The following is an 8,303-nucleotide window of genomic DNA, read 5'->3' as shown; positions in this document are numbered from 1 at the left end:
TTCGCGGAAGGACCGCGCGGCGGCGGACGCTCGCACGCGCGGCGCCCGACACTCAGCCGCTCGCTCGGCCTCCGTGGATCGTGGCTAGGTGGGATGGATGCCAAACCGGGTCGTCTCGTCTCGCCGCAGTACGGTCGCGCCGGGGCCTGCGGGGCGGCGCGGGGAGCGCACGCTCACGCAGGCGGCCGGGGCGCTAGAGTGCGACCCGCAGTGGGTAGGAACCGTCCACCCGACGTCGGACGAGCCGAGGCCGATGGAGGGCCCTACCAAGGCGGGTCATGAGTGCCAGTCGGTCAGTTGGGTGAGGGGGTACTCGGAGGCCCGCCGGGAGCAGACGGGCGACCGGGGATGGGGGGGCGTACGCGGGCGGGCGCCGGGAGAAGACGGCCCGTCCGGGGTCGAATCTCGGCCTGTGTTTTTCGGAGCCGGCCGGGCATCACGCTCCCTCCTTGGATGGACAACATTCGTAGTTGACACTTTGTGTCATTTTATCCGAGCGGGCGGGCGCCTCGAGAGGCGGACCGTCCGGGGCGACTCTCGGCCTGTGTTTTCGGAGCCGGCCGGGCCTCACGCTCCCTCCTTGGATGGACAACATTCGTAGTTGACACTTTGTGTCATTTTATCCGAGCAGACGGGCGCCGCGAGGCGGACCGTCCGGGGCGACTCTCGGCCTGTGTTTTCGGAGCCGGCCGGGCATCACGCTCCCTCCTTGGATGGACAACATTCGTAGTTGACACTTTGTGTCATTTTATCCGAGCAGACGGGCGCCGCGAGGCGACCGTCCGGGGCGACTCTCGGCCTGTGTTTAAGGAGCCGGCCGGGCATCACGCTCCTTCCTTGGATGGACAACATTCGTAGTTGACACTTTGTGTCATTTTATCCGAGCGGGGCGGCGCCGCGAGGCGGACCGTCCGGGGCGACTCTCGGCCTGTGTTTAAGGAGCCGGCCGGGCATCACGCTCCTTCCTTGGATGGACAACATTTTATCCGAGCAGACGGGCGCCGCGAGGCGGACCGTCCGGGGCGACTCTCGGCCTGTGTTTTCGGAGCCGGCCGGGCATCACGCTCCCTCCTTGGATGGACAACATTCGTAGTTGACACTTTGTGTCATTTTATCCGAGCAGACGGGCGCCGCGAGGCGACCGTCCGGGGCGACTCTCGGCCTGTGTTTAAGGAGCCGGCCGGGCATCACGCTCCTTCCTTGGATGGACAACATTCGTAGTTGACACTTTGTGTCATTTTATCCGAGCGGGCGGGCGCCGCGAGGCGGACCGTCCGGGGCGACTCTCGGCCTGTGTTTAAGGAGCCGGCCGGGCATCACGCTCCTTCCTTGGATGGACAACATTCGCAGTTGACACTTTGTGTCATTTTATCCGAGCAGACGGGCGCCGCGAGGCGGACCGTCCGGGGCGACTCTCGGCCTGTGTTTTCGGAGCCGGCCGGGCATCACGCTCCCTCCTTGGATGGACAACATTCGTAGTTGACACTTTGTGTCATTTTATCCGAGCAGACGGGCGCCGCGAGGCGGACCGTCCGGGGCGACTCTCGGCCTGTGTTTAAGGAGCCGGCCGGGCATCACGCTCCTTCCTTGGATGGACAACATTCGCAGTTGACACTTTGTGTCATTTTGTTCGGCCTGTGTTTAAGGAGGCGGCCGTCCTCCACTCGGTCCGTGTTTAAGGAGCGACACTCGCGCTCCGGTTCGGCCTGTATTTAGGGAGGCGGCCGTCCTCCGCTTGGTCTGTGTTAAGGGCGACACTCTGTCCATGTTTGAGGAGCCTGGCCCTGACGCTCCTCTCCGGCCTGTGTTTAAGGAGGCGGCCGTCCTCCCCTTGGTCCGTGTTAAGGGCGACACTCGGTCCATGTTTGAGGAGCCTGGCCCTGACGCTCCTCTCCGGCCTGTGTTTAAGGAGGCGGCCGTCCTCCCCTTGGTCCGTGTTAAGGGCGACACTCGGTCCATGTTTGAGGAGCCTGGCCCTGACGCTCCTCTCCGGCCTGTGTTTAAGGAGGCGGCCGTCCTCCCCTTGGTCTGTGTTAAGGGCGACACTCGGTCCATGTTTGAGGAGCCTGGCCCTGACGCTCCTCTCCGGCCTGTGTTTAAGGAGGCGGCCGTCCTCCCCTTGGTCCGTGTTAAGGGCGACACTCGGTCCATGTTTGAGGAGCCTGGCCCTGACGCTCCTCTCCGGCCTGTGTTTAAGGAGGCGGCCGTCCTCCCCTTGGTCCGTGTTAAGGGCGACACTCGGTCCATGTTTGAGGAGCCTGGCCCTGACGCTCCTCTCCGGCCTGTGTTTAAGGAGGCGGCCGTCCTCCCCTTGGTCTGTGTTAAGGGCGACACTCGGTCCATGTTTGAGGAGCCTGGCCCTGACGCTCCTCTCCGGCCTGTGTTTAAGGAGGCGGCCGTCCTCCCCTTGGTCTGTGTTAAGGGCGACACTCGGTCCATGTTTGAGGAGCCTGGCCCTGACGCTCCTCTCCGGCCTGTGTTTAAGGAGGCGGCCGTCCTCCACTTCCTTCCATGCACCACCACATTCGCAGTTGACACTTTGCCATTTTTTCAGAGAGGTGACACTTAGTCGTTTTTTCGAAAGTTGACACTTAGTCGTTTTTTCGAAAGTTGACACTTTGCCGTTTTTTCAGAGAGGCGACACTTAGTCGTTTTTTCGAAAGTTGACACTTAGCAGTTTTTTCGAAAGTTGACACTTAGCCGTTTTTTCGAAAGTTGACACTTAGCCGTTTTTTCGAAAGTTGACACTTAGTCACTTTTTCGCCACAGTGACACCTCCAGCGCGTGCCACGGCGCTTTTCAGGTCTTCTATCCGACCTTGTGCTGTCGAGGACGGCGTGTCCGACGCCGTGGGGAGACCAGCACCATCTCCTCCATACTCGTAAACGGGGTGCTTTGGAAAACGGGGGGAAAGTCGATGAGTACACTGACTACTGGGACCATTTCATTGTACTCTGGCGCACCTGAAGACCAAAAAAGGTACTGCACCTTAGCCCGGGTACCTCACCCCCTGGTACCTCGAGGAGAACTTAGAAAAATTTCGACAAATTTTTGGTGAGCTCCAGGGAGAGAGGCTGATTTTTCGCTTTTTGAGGCCGACCGCCGAACCGGCGCGGGGCGGACTCACAAGCCCCGCAGAGCCGTGGGCACTTAGTCGTTTTTTCAGAGAGGCGACACTTAGTCGTTTTTTCAGAGGCGACACTTAGTCGTTTTTTCGAAAGTTGACACTTAGCCGTTTTTTCGAAAGTCGACACTTAGCCGTTTTTTTGGAAAGTTGACACTTAGTCGTTTTTTCGAAAGTTGACACTTAGTCGTTTTTTCGCCACAATTGGCTCTGAGCTCCAGGGGGAGAGCCTGGTTTTGCCTTATTTCAGGCCGGCTGGGGAACCGGCGCGGGTCGGATGCACGAGCCCGGCAGAGCCGTGGGCACTTAGAAAATTTTCGCCGATTAAGCTGGGACCTCCAGGCGGAGACCGGCATTCCTCGTCCTCGGGGTTCGACCCAGGAACCGGCGCTGGGCAGACGCCGTAGCCACGCAGAGCCGTGGGCACTTAGAAAATATTCGCCAAGTTGGCTCTGAGCTCCAGGCGGAGAGGCTGGTTTTGCCTTATATCAGGCCGGCTGGGGAACCGGCGCGGGTCGGATGCACGAGCCCGCAGAGCCGTGGGCACTTTGCCATTTTCTCAGAGTCGACACTTAGTCGTTTTTTCAGAGAGGCGACACTCTGTCGTTTTTTCGAAAGTTGACACTTTGCCGTTTTTTCAGAGAGGCGACACTTAGCCGTTTTTTCAGAGATGTGACACTTAGCCGTTTTTTCAGAGATGTGACACTTAGCCGTTTTTTCAGAGATGTGACACTTTGCCGTTTTTTCGAAAGTTGACACTTAGCCGTTTTTTCGAAAGTCGACACTTAGCCGTTTTTTCAGAGATGTGACACTTTGCCGTTTTTTCGAAAGTTGACACTTAGCCGTTTTTTCGAAAGTTGACACTTAGTCGTTTTTTCACAGATGTGACACTTAGAAACTTTTTGCCAAGTTGGCTGTGAGCTCCAGGAGGAGACCGTTATTTTTCGTCATTCGAGGCCGACTGCGGAACCGGCGCTGGGCGGACGCCAAAGCTCGGCAGGGCCGTGGGCACTTAGAAACTTTTTGCCAAGTTGGCTGTGAGCTCCAGGAGGAGACCGTTATTTTTCGTCATTCGAGGCCGACTGCGGAACCGGCGCTGGGCGGACGCCAAAGCTCGGCAGGGCCGTGGGCACTTAGAAACTTTTTGCCAAGTTGGCTGTGAGCTCCAGGAGGAGACCGTCATTTTTCGTCATTCGAGGCCGACTGCGGAACCGGCGCTGAGCGGACGCCAAAGCTCGGCAGGGCCGTGGGCACTTAGAAACTTTTTGCCAAGTTGGCTGTGAGCTCCAGGAGGAGACCGTTATTTTTCGTCATTCGAGGCCGACTGCGGAACCGGCGCTGGGCGGACGCCAAAGCTCGGCAGGGCCGTGGGCACTTAGAAACTTTTTGCCAAGTTGGCTGTGAGCTCCAGGAGGAGACCGTTATTTTTCGTCATTCGAGGCCGACTGCGGAACCGGCGCTGGGCGGACGCCAAAGCTCGGCAGGGCCGTGGGCACTTAGAAACTTTTTGCCAAGTTGGCTGTGAGCTCCAGGAGGAGACCGTTATTTTTCGTCATTCGAGGCCGACTGCGGAACCGGCGCTGGGCGGACGCCAAAGCTCGGCAGGGCCGTGGGCACTTAGAAACTTTTTGCCAAGTTGGCTGTGAGCTCCAGGAGGAGACCGTCATTTTTCGTCATTCGAGGCCGACTGCGGCACCGGCGCTGAGCGGACGCCAAAGCTCGGCAGGGCCGTGGGCACTTAGAAACTTTTTGCCAAGTTGGCTGTGAGCTCCAGGAGGAGACCGTTATTTTTCGTCATTCGAGGCCGACTGCGGAACCGGCGCTGGGCGGACGCCAAAGCTCGGCAGGGCCGTGGGCACTTAGAAACTTTTTGCCAAGTTGGCTGTGAGCTCCAGGAGGAGACCGTCATTTTTCGTCATTCGAGGCCGACTGCGGAACCGGCGCTGAGCGGACGCCAAAGCTCGGCAGGGCCGTGGGCACTTAGAAACTTTTTGCCAAGTTGGCTGTGAGCTCCAGGAGGAGACCGTTATTTTTCGTCATTCGAGGCCGACTGCGGAACCGGCGCTGGGCGGACGCCAAAGCTCGGCAGGGCCGTGGGCACTTAGAAACTTTTTGCCAAGTTGGCTGTGAGCTCCAGGAGGAGACCGTTATTTTTCGTCATTCGAGGCCGACTGCGGAACCGGCGCTGGGCGGACGCCAAAGCTCGGCAGGGCCGTGGGCACTTAGAAACTTTTTGCCAAGTTGGCTGTGAGCTCCAGGAGGAGACCGTTATTTTTCGTCATTCGAGGCCGACTGCGGAACCGGCGCTGGGCGGACGCCAAAGCTCGGCAGGGCCGTGGGCACTTAGAAACTTTTTGCCAAGTTGGCTGTGAGCTCCAGGAGGAGACCGTCATTTTTCGTCATTCGAGGCCGACTGCGGCACCGGCGCTGAGCGGACGCCAAAGCTCGGCAGGGCCGTGGGCACTTAGAAACTTTTTGCCAAGTTGGCTGTGAGCTCCAGGAGGAGACCGTTATTTTTCGTCATTCGAGGCCGACTGCGGAACCGGCGCTGGGCGGACGCCAAAGCTCGGCAGGGCCGTGGGCACTTAGAAACTTTTTGCCAAGTTGGCTGTGAGCTCCAGGAGGAGACCGTCATTTTTCGTCATTCGAGGCCGACTGCGGAACCGGCGCTGAGCGGACGCCAAAGCTCGGCAGGGCCGTGGGCACTTAGAAACTTTTTGCCAAGTTGGCTGTGAGCTCCAGGAGGAGACCGTTATTTTTCGTCATTCGAGGCCGACTGCGGAACCGGCGCTGGGCGGACGCCAAAGCTCGGCAGGGCCGTGGGCACTTAGAAACTTTTTGCCAAGTTGGCTGTGAGCTCCAGGAGGAGACCGTTATTTTTCGTCATTCGAGGCCGACTGCGGAACCGGCGCTGGGCGGACGCCAAAGCTCGGCAGGGCCGTGGGCACTTAGAAACTTTTTGCCAAGTTGGCTGTGAGCTCCAGGAGGAGACCGTTATTTTTCGTCATTCGAGGCCGACTGCGGAACCGGCGCTGGGCGGACGCCAAAGCTCGGCAGGGCCGTGGGCACTTAGAAACTTTTTGCCAAGTTGGCTGTGAGCTCCAGGAGGAGACCGTCATTTTTCGTCATTCGAGGCCGACTGCGGCACCGGCGCTGAGCGGACGCCAAAGCTCGGCAGGGCCGTGGGCACTTAGAAACTTTTTGCCAAGTTGGCTGTGAGCTCCAGGAGGAGACCGTTATTTTTCGTCATTCGAGGCCGACTGCGGAACCGGCGCTGGGCGGACGCCAAAGCTCGGCAGGGCCGTGGGCACTTAGAAACTTTTTGCCAAGTTGGCTGTGAGCTCCAGGAGGAGACCGTCATTTTTCGTCATTCGAGGCCGACTGCGGAACCGGCGCTGAGCGGACGCCAAAGCTCGGCAGGGCCGTGGGCACTTAGAAACTTTTTGCCAAGTTGGCTGTGAGCTCCAGGAGGAGACCGTTATTTTTCGTCATTCGAGGCCGACTGCGGAACCGGCGCTGGGCGGACGCCAAAGCTCGGCAGGGCCGTGGGCACTTAGAAACTTTTTGCCAAGTTGGCTGTGAGCTCCAGGAGGAGACCGTTATTTTTCGTCATTCGAGGCCGACTGCGGAACCGGCGCTGGGCGGACGCCAAAGCTCGGCAGGGCCGTGGGCACTTAGAAACTTTTTGCCAAGTTGGCTGTGAGCTCCAGGAGGAGACCGTTATTTTTCGTCATTCGAGGCCGACTGCGGAACCGGCGCTGGGCGGACGCCAAAGCTCGGCAGGGCCGTGGGCACTTAGAAACTTTTTGCCAAGTTGGCTGTGAGCTCCAGGAGGAGACCGTCATTTTTCGTCATTCGAGGCCGACTGCGGCACCGGCGCTGAGCGGACGCCAAAGCTCGGCAGGGCCGTGGGCACTTAGAAACTTTTTGCCAAGTTGGCTGTGAGCTCCAGGAGGAGACCGTTATTTTTCGTCATTCGAGGCCGACTGCGGAACCGGCGCTGGGCGGACGCCAAAGCTCGGCAGGGCCGTGGGCACTTAGAAACTTTTTGCCAAGTTGGCTGTGAGCTCCAGGAGGAGACCGTCATTTTTCGTCATTCGAGGCCGACTGCGGCACCGGCGCTGAGCGGACGCCAAAGCTCGGCAGGGCCGTGGGCACTTAGAAACTTTTTGCCAAGTTGGCTGTGAGCTCCAGGAGGAGACCGTTATTTTTCGTCATTCGAGGCCGACTGCGGAACCGGCGCTGGGCGGACGCCAAAGCTCGGCAGGGCCGTGGGCACTTAGAAACTTTTTGCCAAGTTGGCTGTGAGCTCCAGGAGGAGACCGTCATTTTTCGTCATTCGAGGCCGACTGCGGCACCGGCGCTGAGCGGACGCCAAAGCTCGGCAGGGCCGTGGGCACTTAGAAACTTTTTGCCAAGTTGGCTGTGAGCTCCAGGAGGAGACCGTTATTTTTCGTCATTCGAGGCCGACTGCGGAACCGGCGCTGGGCGGACGCCAAAGCTCGGCAGGGCCGTGGGCACTTAGAAACTTTTTGCCAAGTTGGCTGTGAGCTCCAGGAGGAGACCGTCATTTTTCGTCATTCGAGGCCGACTGCGGCACCGGCGCTGAGCGGACGCCAAAGCTCGGCAGGGCCGTGGGCACTTTGCCACTTTTTCGCCACAATTGGCTGTGAGCTCCAGGAGGAGACCGTTATTTTTCGTCATTCTAGGCCGGTTGCAGAACCGGCGCGGCTCGGATGCACGAGCCCGCAGAGCCGTGGGCACTTAGAAAAATTTCAGAGAGGCGACACTTTGCCATTTTTTCAGAGAGGTGACACTTAGTCGTTTTTTCGAAAGTTGACACTTAGCCGTTTTTTCGAAAGTTGACACTTAGTCGTTTTTTCGAAAGTTGACACTTAGTCGTTTTTTCGCCAAAGTGCCCACCTCCAGCGCGTGCCACGGCGCTTTCCAGGTCTTCTATCCGACCTTGTGCTGTCGAGGACGGCGTGTCCGACGCCGTGGGGAGACCAGCACCATCTCCTCCATACTCGTAAACGAGGTGCTTTGGAAAACGGGGGGAAAGTCGATGAGTACACTGACTACTGGGACCATTTCATTGTACTCTGGCGCACCTGAAGACCAAAAAAGGTACTGCACCTTAGCCCGGGTACCTCACCCCCTGGTACCTCGAGGTGAGCTC

This window comes from Syngnathus leptorhynchus, unplaced genomic scaffold, assembly GCF_054491065.1.
Source record: "Syngnathus leptorhynchus isolate UIUO unplaced genomic scaffold, UIUO_Slep HiC_scaffold_848, whole genome shotgun sequence".
Taxonomy (NCBI): domain Eukaryota; kingdom Metazoa; phylum Chordata; class Actinopteri; order Syngnathiformes; family Syngnathidae; genus Syngnathus; species Syngnathus leptorhynchus.
This window is presented reverse-complemented; position numbering follows the sequence as displayed.